At 42.7% G+C, this 16,883-nt stretch overlaps 1 protein-coding gene across 12 annotated transcripts in view; it reads left to right on the forward strand.

Moving 5' to 3' along the window:
• CLEC16A (C-type lectin domain containing 16A) overlaps positions 1-16,883 on the forward strand; it is a 1,403,906-nt gene that overhangs the window by 1,265,536 nt on the left and 121,487 nt on the right. The window lies entirely within an intron of this gene.

Raw genomic sequence — 16,883 nt, forward strand, 5'->3', positions numbered from 1 at the left:
ACTCGAAATCGTGCGTTATTTCCGCACGCCCGTTATTTTCAGGACGCCGCCCGTAGTCAAAGCAACTATGCAGTGTTGACGGCGCGTCTCGCCGTCAACACTGCGCATGCGTGGGATAGAGCGGTGAATGCTGGGACTACAGCGTTCACCGCATCCCGGAAGAAAGTCCTGTGGGGCTTCAGACTGCCCGGACATAAGATGGAAATGTCCATCTCTAATTTATATAAAATATTTTTTTTTTGGCAATTCGTTATGCAGGCACATACAACAGCAGGACGAGTGAGTAGACGATTGCATGTAGTAAAAGCGGGTGAAAGGCTTTTAAAAAAAAAAAATGTAATTCGGGGGAACCACCGCTTTAATTTGGGATTATTGTCCTGACTACTCGGCAGCTTTCTAAAATTCCACTGTCTATTACTCGGCAACTTTTGTCAGGAGATAAATTTTCCTGCAGAAAAATCTCTATCTCTTCTATTAATTGTTCCCACACTTTATTACATTTTTGACATTTGTACTGAATTACTTTGGTGTTCTTTTGCAATTGTTCTATTTCATTTTGCACTGTCATTATAGACTTGTGATAATGATCTGCCTTGTCATTGGTCTCTTCTCTATTTTTAGTGAGCTCACATTCCTTTTCTGTTAAATGTAGCTGGGATTCTAAGACACCAGTTTCCTGTTGCATACTTTGGTTCTCCACCATTTTCATTTTAGAAATAATTTCCTGTAGTTGGACCACTTTTCACCATTTTCATTTTAGAAATAATTTCCTGTAGTTGGACCACTTTTCCCTGAGTACTCATATTACCACTAAGGGCTGACTCTTGATAATCCCTTTCAACATACAATTCACTTTGACCAGACATTTTTAGGAAAAATTCATTTTTTTTCCTTTCAAAAATGAATAATTAATAATTTCATGCAAAATATTTAGGTCATCACCATAACTATGATTGATCTTGTACAAAACATCGACATTATCTCAGCGAGTGCCTCCATTTATATGTTGTGCTTTTTTAAGGTTAGTTTGCCCGCACAGTATTTATGTTGAATTCTTTTTAATGAAGATATTTTTGAATGCAAGTCAATCTATGTGACATAGTCTATAATATGAAACTTATTCACAGAGACGTATGATCATACACAATAGCTACATTTGTTGGTTGACAAAAATATGAATATTTACATGAAATTAAAATACCAATTGCGTTACATGAACGACTTGAAAATCAATACAAAATACCCCCAAAATGGGCATGCAGTACACTTGACATTTGTGTCATGATATATTCTCAATTTGTTTCAATAACCTTGTGTAAATGACAATGAAACAGAATGTCTATTTCACACGTCCAACCGTTACTATACTGCAGGAAAGTAAGTGGTTAACAATGTGAAATAAATTGGACGTTTGTTTTGTCACTAAAATTGGAACTATGTAAAAAGAAAAATATAATGAAAAATGTGGAAAAATGGATATTACCGCGCTTATCAAAGGAGGGGAAACAGAGAGGGGAAGAAAGGGGGAGGGGAAATGAAAGTGATGAGAAGTGGAGGTACAGCTGCGGCACTGGAAGGTGTATCAAACCATAAGCAATTGAAAATGGGGAGGGTAGTGCTGCGCTAATCAGTGGTGAATGGATAAGTGAATAAACAGGTGGGGGAGGGGAATGAAAGTAGGTGTAATTGAAATGAGGAGCAATATAGCCCAAATGGCATCAGCATAAAAATAAATATAAATGATCAGTGAACAATAACAGTAATGGTGCAAATCATATAACTACACAGGTTCCTCTTAATGTGATGAAATACACTATAAGTAATGGTGCAAAAAAAATTCCAGGTAACTGTGCTAAGTGACACTCCTATACTGGTGATAAACAGTCCATCAACAGAGTTTGAAAAATATTAGCAAAAAATATAAGTAAAATTTCAAAAGTCCAAGAAAGCAAAAGTGCAAGTGTAGGTCCGCAATATGGAGTGAGAGGAAAATGGGTATCCAGTGATCCTTTTAGGGTAAGTAAGGATGTCCCCTTACCTTACTGCTGTAAGGTAACAGCATATAGATCCAACCACATTAGATGGTTCACTCGATGGGCTCTGATCCAACAACGGCAGGTCCTCCTTGGAGTTCTCGTCCCAGATTGGTCAGTTTCTCGCCCCAAAGAAATAAAGCATCGATGGTGTGATACCGTTTTCAAAATTTTAATTCTCAAAAAAAATAGACAGGGGTACTCACATAATCCAAAATACAATTGAGCATGTAAAAAAGAGGGGCAATCTGTCGCCAACGTCACCTCCGATACCTCTCAGTGGACTCATGCGCATTCGTCACTATCATGTGACTTCCTCAGGAGTAGTGAGAGGCATAAATGGGATCCTTTTTATAAGGTGACTTGTTTAGTAGGCTGTAAGTAAACTCAGCTGTTTGCCATGTAAATAATGCAGCTGCAGCCATTTTCCCGTAGTCTGCTAGGCATTTAATAGTAAAATCAAAAAATCAAAAAATTTCGCCCAGCATATAAAATATTTAAATTAGTAGCATTCAAATGGTGGGTGACAGATATGACATCTCATTTATATGGTTAACAATGAAAAAAATTGAAAAAAATTAAAAGCTTCAGCCAGGGGACGGAGACCATGGGGGGGGCAAACACAGAAGTCCCATTGTACCATCATAACATTCTGTGTTGACAGTACACAGCGTTCTACAGGAAGTCTGGCAGCCGCCATTTTGTTGTAGCTCAGAAGACGTCCCCAGCATCTCACAGAGCGCTGGGGATACGTCTTACAAAAGTGAGCCATTCTGTCTGATGTCTGGTCGGGGGCCTGCATGGGGCCCCCCGACCTCGGCCAGCATCACAAATAGGCTTCCATCACGTATCGGCGGCGTCTATCAAAACGAGCGCCGCCGGAAGTGGAGCTGCAGCCACCTTGCAGCCACCGGAAGTGGAGCCGCGGCCATTTTTTTGAAGCCAATGCTTGTTAAATGGTGACACACGGCGTCCTCACAAGGGAGCACTCGAGGGAAACAATTAAAAACACAGGGGAGCAGGAATTTATGTGTATATACACACTCATAATGCACCGAGAAGATTGAGGCTCAATTGGTATATTAAAAAATATTAAGAGCCAGAATAATTTGTTAAAAAATATATATATGTTAAAAAGTATAAAAAATTTAAATGAATGTATGTCGACATATTTAATTTCATTGAATGGATATGCCACATAAGGTTAAAAGACGTAGATGACGTGTGCGAACAGATCCACATATACAGATTAAAAACAATCTACGTCATCAATATTAGATAGCGAAAAGGAGAGAACAGAGAGGGTAAGTGAAGCAAGAAATAAATCAAAAAATAAAGTCTTATCGGTCACTTAAAAAACAATTAAGATCAAAATCTATGTTAAGACCTCGGGGAGCAAAAGTATCCAGAGTAAATATCCAGCGAGATTCTAACTGGCTCAATGTTCTAACTTTATGCCCGCCTCGCCAGTGTCTCACATAGGGCTCTATGCCCCAAAATTTAAGATGTGTCGGATCTTTATTGTGGTGGGTAAGGAAGTGTCTTGATACACTATGTTTATCGAAACCTTTAAGGATGTTTTGGACATGTTCTTTTATACGCACTCGTAATGCTCTTTTTGTCCGGCCTATGTATTGTAGACCGCAACTGCATTCGAGTGCGTATACAACTCCCTCTGTGTTACAGCAGATAAATTCTTTTATTTCGTATACATCTCCTGTACTAGTTGCAGTAAAATCTTTCCTCTTCTGGTTCGGTTTGTGAGTTCTCAAACATGCGTAGCATCTTTTGCATGGAAAAAAACCTTTACCAGTGAAAAAAGAGAGGAAGTTGTTTTTATTTTTAGGCGGATCAGGCACATTTTTAACAATTTTGTCCCTAATAGTAGGTGCCCTTTTATATACGAACTTTGGAATCGGTGGAAGGACACCCCCCAGTTCTTTGTCAGCCAGTAGTATATTCCAATGGCGTCTAATGACTTTTTCAATGCATTTATGTTGTATACTGTAATCGAAGATGATAGGCATCAAGTCTTTATGCATTTTTTGTTTCGGCTTATCACTCATAAGAGTCTGTCTATCCATTGTTGCCACTTCTGCAATCTTCTGGTTAATAAGGGAATTGTCGTATCCTTTTTGTTTAAACCTTTCTCCCATGTCTTTTGCTTGGGTGAGAAAAGTATCTTTGTCTGTACAATTTTGTCTTAGGCGCATTAATTGCCCTTTTGGAATGTTAAAAAGCCAGTTTCTGTGATGACAACTTTCAAGCGGCAAGTAGCTATTACGATCCACATTTTTAAAATGAGTTTTAGACCGGAGTTCGTTATTTTCTTGTTCCACCTCTAGGTCTAGGAATGTGATCTTTTTGTTGCTGATTTCCCAAGAAAGTTCAATGTTTCTGTCATTGGTATTTAAATCTTGTAGAAAATCTGCTAGCGTTTCTTTCTCGCCCCTCCACAGTATGAAGATATCATCAATATATCTTTTATATATGTACAGATCATCAGGAGGTTCAGAGAAGATTTTCCCTTCTTCCCATTGGGCCATAAAAAGCCCAGCTACACTAGGGGCAAATTTTGCCCCCATGGCTACGCCGGTTTTCTGGAAAAAGTAATTGCCGCCATACCAGAAGTAGCTATTTTTAAGACAAAAGTCCAAACTTTTTACCAGATATTTTCGTTGGATGCAGGGCAACTTAAAATGTTTAAATGCAGAAAAGCCTTGGAACAGATTGTACATTTAGGACTAAAAAGAGGAATCCTGGATAAGAAAGAAGCACAATATCTGATCCCTACATCATGTCGCACACCTATTGTATACTCACTCCCCAAAATACATAAGAACAGCACGAATCCACCGCCCAGACCTATAGTAAATGGAATTGATTCCTTAACTGCAAGAATGGGGCAATACATTGACTTCTATTTACAGCCAGTAGTTCAGAGTACAAGAGCGTATCTTAGAGACACAAAACAGATGTTACAATGCCTGGATGATATACCAAGAGATGATGGACCCTTTTGGCTAGCAACAGCAGACGTATCGTCGTTATACACGATCATACTACATCATCAAGCATGCGAAGCAGTCAAATGGGGCCTCAGGAAATATTCCCAGTTGCCCTGCATCCAACGAAAATATCTGGTAAAAAGTTTGGACTTTTGTCTTAAAAATAGCTACTTCTGGTATGGCGGCAATTACTTTTTCCAGAAAACCGGCGTAGCCATGGGGGCAAAATTTGCCCCTAGTGTAGCTGGGCTTTTTATGGCCCAATGGGAAGAAGGGAAAATCTTCTCTGAACCTCCTGATGATCTGTACATATATAAAAGATATATTGATGATATCTTCATACTGTGGAGGGGCGAGAAAGAAACGCTAGCAGATTTTCTACAAGATTTAAATACCAATGACAGAAACATTGAACTTTCTTGGGAAATCAGCAACAAAAAGATCACATTCCTAGACCTAGAGGTGGAACAAGAAAATAACGAACTCCGGTCTAAAACTCATTTTAAAAATGTGGATCGTAATAGCTACTTGCCGCTTGAAAGTTGTCATCACAGAAACTGGCTTTTTAACATTCCAAAAGGGCAATTAATGCGCCTAAGACAAAATTGTACAGACAAAGATACTTTTCTCACCCAAGCAAAAGACATGGGAGAAAGGTTTAAACAAAAAGGATACGACAATTCCCTTATTAACCAGAAGATTGCAGAAGTGGCAACAATGGATAGACAGACTCTTATGAGTGATAAGCCGAAACAAAAAATGCATAAAGACTTGATGCCTATCATCTTCGATTACAGTATACAACATAAATGCATTGAAAAAGTCATTAGACGCCATTGGAATATACTACTGGCTGACAAAGAACTGGGGGGTGTCCTTCCACCGATTCCAAAGTTCGTATATAAAAGGGCACCTACTATTAGGGACAAAATTGTTAAAAATGTGCCTGATCCGCCTAAAAATAAAAACAACTTCCTCTCTTTTTTCACTGGTAAAGGTTTTTTTCCATGCAAAAGATGCTACGCATGTTTGAGAACTCACAAACCGAACCAGAAGAGGAAAGATTTTACTGCAACTAGTACAGGAGATGTATACGAAATAAAAGAATTTATCTGCTGTAACACAGAGGGAGTTGTATACGCACTCGAATGCAGTTGCGGTCTACAATACATAGGCCGGACAAAAAGAGCATTACGAGTGTGTATAAAAGAACATGTCCAAAACATCCTTAAAGGTTTCGATAAACATAGTGTATCAAGACACTTCCTTACCCACCACAATAAAGATCCGACACATCTTAAATTTTGGGGCATAGAGCCCTATGTGAGACACTGGCGAGGCGGGCATAAAGTTAGAACATTGAGCCAGTTAGAATCTCGCTGGATATTTACTCTGGATACTTTTGCTCCCCGAGGTCTTAACATAGATTTTGATCTTAATTGTTTTTTAAGTGACCGATAAGACTTTATTTTTTGATTTATTTCTTGCTTCACTTACCCTCTCTGTTCTCTCCTTTTCGCTATCTAATATTGATGACGTAGATTGTTTTTAATCTGTATATGTGAATCTGTTCGCACACGTCATCTACGTCTTTTAACCTTATGTGGCATATCCATTCAATGAAATTAAATATGTCGACATACATTCATTTAAATTTTTTATACTTTTTAACATATATATATTTTTTAACAAATTATTCTGGCTCTTAATATTTTTTAATATACCAATTGAGCCTCAATCTTCTCGGTGCATTATGAGTGTGTATATACACATAAATTCCTGCTCCCCTGTGTTTTTAATTGTTTCCCTCGAGTGCTCCCTTGTGAGGACGCCGTGTGTCACCATTTAACAAGCATTGGCTTCAAAAAAATGGCCGCGGCTCCACTTCCGGTGGCTGCAAGGTGGCTGCAGCTCCACTTCCGGCGGCGCTCGTTTTGATAGACGCCGCCGATACGTGATGGAAGCCTATTTGTGATGCTGGCCGAGGTCGGGGGGCCCCATGCAGGCCCCCGACCAGACAGACAGAATGGCTCACTTTTGTAAGACGTATCCCCAGCGCTCTGTGAGATGCTGGGGACGTCTTCTGAGCTACAACAAAATGGCGGCTGCCAGACTTCCTGTAGAACGCTGTGTACTGTCAACACAGAATGTTATGATGGTACAATGGGACTTCTGTGTTTGCCCCCCCCCATGGTCTCCGTCCCCTGGCTGAAGCTTTTAAGTTTTTTCAATTTTTTTCATTGTTAACCATATAAATGAGATGTCATATCTGTCACCCACCATTTGAATGCTACTAATTTAAATATTTTATATGCTGGGCGAAATTTTTTGATTTTTTGATTTTACTATTAAATGCCTAGCAGACTACGGGAAAATGGCTGCAGCTGCATTATTTACATGGCAAACAGCTGAGTTTACTTACAGCCTACTAAACAAGTCACCTTATAAAAAGGATCCCATTTATGCCTCTCACTACTCCTGAGGAAGTCACATGATAGTGACGAATGCGCATGAGTCCACTGAGAGGTATCGGAGGTGACGTTGGCGACAGATTGCCCCTCTTTTTTACATGCTCAATTGTATTTTGGATTATGTGAGTACCCCTGTCTATTTTCTTTGAGAATTAAAATTTTGAAAACGGTATCACACCATCGATGCTTTATTTCTTTGGGGCGAGAAACTGACCAATCTGGGACGAGAACTCCAAGGAGGACCTGCCGTTGTTGGATCAGAGCCCATCGAGTGAACCATCTAATGTGGTTGGATCTATATGCTGTTACCTTACAGCAGTAAGGTAAGGGGACATCCTTACTTACCCTAAAAGGATCACTGGATACCCATTTTCCTCTCACTCCATATTGCGGACCTACACTTGCACTTTTGCTTTCTTGGACTTTTGAAATTTTACTTATATTTTTTGCTAATATTTTTCAAACTCTGTTGATGGACTGTTTATCACCAGTATAGGAGTGTCACTTAGCACAGTTACCTGGAATTTTTTTTGCACCATTACTTATAGTGTATTTCATCACATTAAGAGGAACCTGTGTAGTTATATGATTTGCACCATTACTGTTATTGTTCACTGATCATTTATATTTATTTTTATGCTGATGCCATTTGGGCTATATTGCTCCTCATTTCAATTACACCTACTTTCATTCCCCTCCCCCACCTGTTTATTCACTTATCCATTCACCACTGATTAGCGCAGCACTACCCTCCCCATTTTCATAATGAAAAATGTACCCTTTAGAGAAAAATCTACCAGTTATTGATTAATGAGAATAAATCATAATTGCAAAATATTCAATACTTCAATATTTTAGAGAACAACAATAGATTCAAGATAAAATCAAAAATGAAATAATTACCCATTCCAAATATGACTATTTCCTACTTGCAAGTGACCAGAATTAAAAATGTCTGCCGTGGCTTTCTATGGATCTTCATGAGATAAGAATATGTCTTCATGCATTATGCAAGTGTGCCCCCTTTCTGTGGGAGTTCGTCTCCCACCAGTCTGTGTCTCCATGGGTCTCCTCCTGCCTCTTTTCTTCAATCCTGTCATCCAATTTTGCTTTACTTAAGTAACCCTCTGGACAATAATAGCCAGATTCAGAAAGACTTACGCCGGCGTATCTACAGATACGCGTCGTAAGTGTAAATATGCGCCGGCGTATTTATGTTTCGTACCCACCTAACAAGATACGCCTGAAAATAGGCTTCCTCCGACCGACGTAACTTTCCTACGCCAGCGTATCGTGGCTGTATATTTACGCTCGACGCATCTTGCGCTCACATTGATTTCCTATTCAAATATGCAAATGAGGGAGATACGCCGATTCACGCATGTAAGTGCACCCGACGCAGGCTACGCGCGGTGCGCGTAAGTCAGGCCTAAAGTTATTCTATCAAAAAGCTGGAATATCTTTGCACCAGACGTGTGCAGGTCAGCTGGAGAGCTGAGCAACCACACTTGCAGGACAACACATCTGTGTGCCAACATGCCAGGGGCAGGCATGGTCCTAGCACTACTAATGGGTCCATCGACTCGTAGGAGGGCACGGGAGAGGATATACCACACACGCATGGACGTCTTTGGCATGGGTGATTTCGAGGTGTATCGCATCTTCAGATTCAGCCCTAAAGCCATCCTAGAATTAGCCACAACCCTGCATGATGACATCACCAGCAAGACACATAGTGCACATGCAGTGCAGCCACTGGTCAAGGTACTGGCAACACTGCATTTCCTCGCCAGTGGATCTTTTCAGCGTACAAGTGGAGTCGTGGCTGGGATGTCACAATCCACCATGAGCAGATGTGTGCACCAGGTTGTCCCCGCAATCCTCAAACGCATGTCCTACCACTTCATCAGACCCACCCAGGAGCATCTGCAGCAGAAGGCAATGGAGGATTTCTACAGAATTGCCAGATTCCCACGCACTGTGGGGGCCATTGATTGCACACATGTGGCACTACGGCCCCCCCTGTGACACAGAGCACATATACCGTAATCGGAAGCACTGGCATTCCATCAACGTACAGGTGATAGCCGATTCCCAATGCCTCATATGGCACGTCCGTGCCAAACACCCAGGGTCCAGCCACGACAGCTACATATACCGTCAAAGCAACATCCCAACAGATTTTGAACAGAACATGTATGGGGACAGCTGGCTGGTTGGTGAGTGACATGGGTGTCAGGAATGACTGTCCGAACCCATGATGCACACATCACGAGGGGCACATGCACGACTAACATCCTCCTGTCTTTTCCCTTCCAGGTGACTCTGCATATGCACTTGGACCCCATCTCATGACTCCATACCGGACTCCCGAAACCACAGGAGAGCAAAACTACAATGCTGCACACATACGTACCAGTGCAGTGGTGGAACGCACCTTTGGCCTCCTGGAGTCCCGTTTCCGATGCCTGGATAAGTCCGGGGGTACCCTGTTGTATTCCCCAAACTTTGTGTGCCAGATCATCGGTGCATGTTGCATTCTACACAACTACGTCATGAGAAAGGGCCTGGAGATTGGCATACGTGATGACCTGACCCCTGAACCACACAATCCCCCCCTAACCGAGGGTAACCCGTCTGCTGAGGGAGCAGCAGTCAGGAGACACCTCACAGAAGACATGTTTGCACGTTAAACACACACATTCATCATGGCACATGGAGAATGCACGCATGCACACCACTGTGGTCCCTAGCTCACACACCCCACATCACATTGGATTAGCCCAAGTCCAACATGCAGGACATGGGAGCAGCAACGCCATGCCAATGCTCCAATTATGTCGCTGTACATTCATACCACATTCACACGGGTCATGGGGATAACTTCTCCCCAACGACCGAGGGTGACACCCCTTACTGGCAGGAGTGTCACCCCCCCTCATTCACACACCACTCACACTGTAGCCAGCACTCCTCACCGTGTGCTTTAAAAAATAAAAAAATAAGCTCATGACCTGAGCATAGAAATAAAATTATAAAAATAAGCTCATGACTCCATGGGTCTCCATGGTGGAGGACACGGTCCAGACGGACTCCAGGGAACTTAAGGCTCTGCAGATCCAGGTAAAGGCACTCCAGGAGAGGGCAATTGACACAGAGAATCGTCTAAGGCGCAATAACTTCCGCATATTGGGCCTACCTGAAAGGGCTAAAGGCCCAAGACCTGCGGAGTTCACAGAAAAGCTCCTGGCCACACTGTTTAACCTGGCTGACGTCCCTCCCACATTCATGGTGGAGAGAGCCCACAGGGTCCCGCCGCTTCATCTCACGCCCTGGGGCTCCAGTGCGCCCATTCCTGCTGCGACTGCTGAACTACTGGGACCGCGACTGCATCCTGGTGGCTGCCCGCACCATGCCGGAGATTAAGTATGAAAATGCCAAGCTGCTTTTCTTCCCTGACTTCTCCCAAGAGGTGCAATATCACCGCAAGTCCTTCACGGAGGTGAGGCGCAGGCTCTGTGAAAAAGCAATCCGGTTTGGCCTCCTCTATCTACCCTAGCAGGCTGAGAATCACGGACGGTGACTGCACTCACTTCTTCGATAAGCCGGAGGCTGCTTTGGAGTGGTTGGACACCTGCTGAGGATGCTTTTACTGGGGGGGATCGGTCGGCCCTGCCTCACCGTGATCAGCCAAGTATGTCACCCTCCGTCATTGTGTCTCCATTTGGTCCGGTGGATCCTTGAAACCTTTCCTCCTCTGCTTACCAATGATTTGCTGACATTTCCAACAGCCTCTCCTGTTTGCCCTCCATATGTTGTTGCTGTTTGGACTACAGTTTACACCTCCTCACTGTGGAGCTACAGAGCGAAACCCAAGGATTTTCCCCCCTTTGGATATTGATGTTCATATTTCCTTTTTTGTTTTTTGGCATCACCTCTTTGACCATAGTGCTTTGGACTAGTGACTAATCTCCCCATCTTCTTTAACCCGCACCACCCCTTGGTTTTTTGGTGTTAGCGCTGGTGGGGACCCGCTGCGGGCTATTGCTATACCTCTCCCCCCCCCCCGTCCAATGACTGGCTCCGTGTCTGCGAGATGCCCTGGTTTTTCTCAGGTTTATCGGACAGCTACTGCTACTTACCTGTTTACAGTTAAGGTTTATGGGATTAGGCCCGCTCTGTGTCCTCCTTAGTTGTAGAAGGATGTGCACAGATCTAGGCGGGAAAGGCACAGTCATCAGAGGTCACGTGGGATGCCTTCAATGCGTATACCAGAGGCCAATACATCTCCTCTATCTCAGTGGCTTGCAGAGAACGTGGGGAGCTGACGACCTCCCTCCAGGGAGCTGTTGACTCCTCAGCGGAATATGCTGCCAACCCCTCTGAGACCAATTTTGATAAGCTCCATGCTAGACAAAGAGACTTGCATCTCAATGTGACCAAGGCCACCAGACTTGACCTATACCACACTAAACAAAACATTTTTGAACAAGGGGACCACAATGGACGCCTGTTGGCAATGTTAGCGCAACATGACCATCCATTGACCAGGATTCCAGAGATCAAGCTGACATCCTCACCACAGGATATAGTTAAAGCTTTCCGTAGTTTTTATAGCTCACTATATACCTCAGTTTTGTCCTCAGATTTTGACTCCAGGGACCTTGCGGATCACCTTGATCCTCTGGCTCTGGGATGGCTGTCCGACAAGGAACGTGCCAGATTGGTGGAGCCGATCACCCTAGAGGCAGTCCTTGGAGTCATTAAATCCTTCCCTACGGGGGAAATCGCCGGGTTCTGATGGCCTTCCCATCGATTTCTATAGGGCCCACAGGGGTCATCTGGCACCAATCTTGGCCGCCCTCTACTCACACTGCTTACAATCAGGGGAAATGCCACCCTCCATGTACCATGCACATGTGGTGCTGATCCACAAATCACCCAAGGATCTGCTTCATGCGCCTCCTATAGGCCGATTGCCCTCCTTAATCTAGACATTAAGATCCTTACCAAGCTAATTACTATGAGACTTCAACCCCTATTGCCCACCATTATCGATATTGACCAAACCAGCCAACAGATTCACCGACCTAAGACGACTACACACTAACATTCATGCTCAGCACCTTAACCAGGGCTCCAGGGTGGTGGGCATCGTTGGACATAGAGAAGGCCTTTGACACAGTTGAGTGGCCTTTTCTGTGGGAGGTCCACCGCAGGATGGGGTTCCCTCTCTTGTTCATCTGGTGGCTGCAAACAATCTATAAACGACCCACCTCGGCCATTAGGCTGGGAGGGGGTCTTTTCCGCCCCTTCCCATTATCAAAGGGTACCCGGCAGGGCTGCCCTCTCTCCCCGGCCCTGTTTGCCATAGCCATCGCACTTCCCCACACATTAAAGGGCTTTGAATCCCCTGGTTGGACGACAGGGCGGCTCTGTACACAGATGACCTCCTTTTTCTAAATGATGCAGGACCATCATTAGAGGGTGCCCTACGGGTATTAAACCCATTTGCCCCTATCACTGGGTTGAAGGTGAATTGGCCTAAATCCCTTTAATTTCCCATTGACCCAACTGCCCGTGCGGGGGCCTCCCTGGATCTTCCGCTCATATGGGTGGAACAGTTTCACTACCTTGGAGTTGAGATATCTGGGAAGGCCACTGATTACATATTTCTTAATCTGTCCCCGGTGCTCCGGGAGGTTTGGTTGAAGTTGAAGGCATGGGAGTCCCTACCCCTATCACTGTTAGGCCGTATTAACCGAATTAAAATGAAGATATTGCCAAAATTTACCTAACTTTTTAGACACTCACCGCAGTGGATCCCAAAATCTTTTTTCACCCAATTAAATAAGATTCTCCACCTTTGTCTGGGGCCCTCAATCCCAAAGATTCAGGTGGACCACAGAGATGCGCCAAACCTCTCAGGGTGGACTACAATTCCCAGACTTGCAAAAATATTTCCTGGCCGCACAACTGGTCACTGCGGCGTGGTGGCAGGACCCCGATGTCATCAATTCGGCTGTGATACTTGAAGCGGCTGTGGTGCAGTCTCTCTCGAGGCTCTTAAATTCTTACTTTTCTGTGGCCCACGTGCCCCTTATGAACTAACCCCTACTATGATCACAACCTTGCGAGCGTGGGGAGCTGGTCTCATTTGGCGAATCCCGCAGAGGCGTATTCGCCAAATGCTCCACTTTGGTGTAACCCCAACCTAGCTCAGATATATCCGATCCCTGAACCTCACGCTTAGACTAAATTTAATATTAAAAAACCCTCTCCCAAATAGTAAATAACTCTCTGATCCCTCTACATCTTTTACGTTCTAAATTCAATATCCGAGAATCATATTTTTTCAATATCTACAACTCTCCCATGCCTTCAGCTGCCAGTTCTCCCACGCTAACCCCCAGCTAATACAAGCCTCTCTTGAAGAAGTCCTGAGGCTAGATTGTGCCAACAAACCAACCTCTGATATACTGGCACCTCCTCAGTTTCGCTGCCCGATCTGGAGAAACTCAGGGCCCGTTGGCTCCAGGATGTCCCGGAACTTGACCGGGATGACTGGGACGATATCTGGGACTTTCCGGTCCTTGGTCTCCATCAGAGACCGCCTGATACAATTCAAGCTGATCCACCAAGCATACTTTACCCCCTATAGGCTACACAAAATGGACTCCACTGAACACTATAGATTAACGCAAGAATCCAAAACAGAAATAATCAAAACAAAAAAGTGGAGTGCAAAATTAATATATCACAGTCCACAGATTCTTGGGACTTTTAGTTCGCTTCATCTGTCGACAGTGATTTATTCATTTTGCGCTGCACTTGTTTGTTTTGATTATCCTTCTAACACTACATTTTTGAAGACACTATACCAGGGATAGGCAATTAGCGGACCTCCAGCTGTTGCAAAACTACAAGTTCCATGAGGCATAGCAAGACTCTCATAGCCACAAGCATGACACCCAGAGGCAGAGGCATGATGGGACTTGTAGTTTTGCAACAGCTGGAGGTCCGCTAATTGCATATCACTGCACTATACTATCAGGGAAGCTAGTATACAGGGTGGGCCATTTATATGGATACACCTTAATAAAATGGGAATGGTTGGTGATATTAACTTCCTGTTTGTGGCACATTAGTATATGTCAGGGGGAAACTTTTCAAGATGGGTGGTGACCATGGCGGCCATTTTGAAGTTGGCCATTTTGAATCCAACTATTGTTTTTTCAATAGGAAGAGGGTCACATCAAACTTATTTGGAATTTCACAAGAAAAACAATGGTGTGCTTGGTTTTAATGTAACTTTATTCTTTCATGAGTAATTTACAAGTTTCTGGCCACTTATAAAATGTGTTCAATGTGCTCTCCAGTGACATGCGGCGAGTGCTACGCTGTGAGCTCTTGCTGCATGAAGCTAGGACAGCCACTGATGTTTCTCATTAGTGACAGATTTCATGCGTCCACATTTTGGCAAATCCAACACTCAACCAGTTTGACGAAACTTAGCAAACAGTTTGCTAACTGTAGCATGGGAGATGGGTGGTGTCATAGGCTGTCTTGCATTGAAATCTGCTGCACCCGGTTACTGCGTTCACAAGACATCAACACAATTTCTATCTGCTCTGCACGTGTTAACCTCGGCGACATGTCAATGGCTGTAAACAAAGAGAAACTTGTAAATAACTCATGAAAGAATAAAGTTAAGTTAAAGTTTGATGTGTCACATGACCCTCTTCCTATTGAAAAAACAAAAGTTGGATTCAAAATAGCCGACTTCAAAATGGCCGCCATGGTCACCACCCATCTTGAAAAGTTTCCCCCCCTCACATATACTAATGTGCCACAAACGGGAAGTTAATATCACCAACCATTCCCATTTTATTATGGTGTATCCATATAAATGGCCCACCCTGTAGATCTGATTACAGATATTGATTTATACTAGTAATGGAGGTTTATAGTGTGTCTGTTATAGTGACACAAAACTCTCCTCTTACCCATCTTCATCCTTGTGCACAAATACATAAGAAGTTATCTTAGTTTACATGGTTTCAGGCAGAGTCACAAAGAATCTTTTGTACTTATCGAATGTATAATAAAACATTTTCATTGGTATATTTAGCAGACCAAAAAGGATCAAACAGGAAAAGTTCATTGTTGAGTATAAACTTAAAAAATGCTACTATATCACCCACCACCATAATATTGATTGATTCAGTAAATGCTGTCTTCCATTCACTCAATTTACCTACTAGCATATAGGTGATCCCACTAAATTTGAAAAATATATCATATCTGGCTTGCTACTCCAGAATTGGTCCCTCAAATTCTTGTAAACAGACTCCTTAAGTGAAACTTCCACACATAAAAAAATTCAGTATCTGAAACATGTCCATAGTAAACAATTCAGAAACAAAATGGACAACCCCTTCAAAATAATCTTTAACTTTATTAGCTACAAACAATGTAATTATCTTGAAAGCTTCTTCATAATCTGAAGAATGGCATTATTAACATATCATCACTTAATTCTAGAAAAATAGGTTGCGAGTTCTCGTTTTACTTTTTCATTTACGCATTACTGCATATTGAAGTTGCGTTAACCATTTTTCAAACCCTTTTATATTACATCAGCCTCATGATGCTAGAATTCAAAATTACGTACTGTGATGAGGTTGACTTGCTAAAGGAGTTGAAAAGGTTCACACAATAAACTGTATGAATATTTACTTAAAGTATCCAATCTTGTGCAGGTGAAAAGGGTAAACATGGATTTTCTGTTTACAAAAGCTTTATTTGGAAGACAATAACAAGACAGAGTTACTTTGCCTATAATATGAATCATATAGAGAAGTATAGTAGTGATCAGGTATTATACAGTTGAGGAATAACAGGCATGAGGCGAATGGTAACGTACAAGGTTGGCAGGAAGAACAAGCGTAATACTTAGGAATAATACTTAAATGTTCTAGTGGAGTTACAGACATAAAGATATCAGGTAGCATGAACCATACTTAGTTTAGAGTGGTATGTGGGGGATACGGAGATTTTTAATGTTATATAAACAAGCATTATAGCTAGGGTAGTGACCAAAAGGTCCATTTACTGTGAAATGTTTGCATACTATCCGAGAGTGTGTGATGAATTCTCTCAGATAATCTGAGTGCGTCCATTCTGGATAAGACTTGGGGCCATGGTAAGTTACATGTTTTCCAGTTACAGGCTATCATCCATTGAATAGATCCTATTAGTGAGTGGAGTAATCTGTTACATGGTTGAGGAATATTAGGAGCATATGCAAACAGCAAACAGATCAGTGGCGAAAGAGTGATATTACATCTAGAAGAAGATTCTAGTCTGTT

This window comes from Rana temporaria, chromosome 6 (assembly GCF_905171775.1).
Source record: "Rana temporaria chromosome 6, aRanTem1.1, whole genome shotgun sequence".
In the NCBI taxonomy this organism is placed as follows: Eukaryota; Metazoa; Chordata; class Amphibia; order Anura; family Ranidae; genus Rana; species Rana temporaria.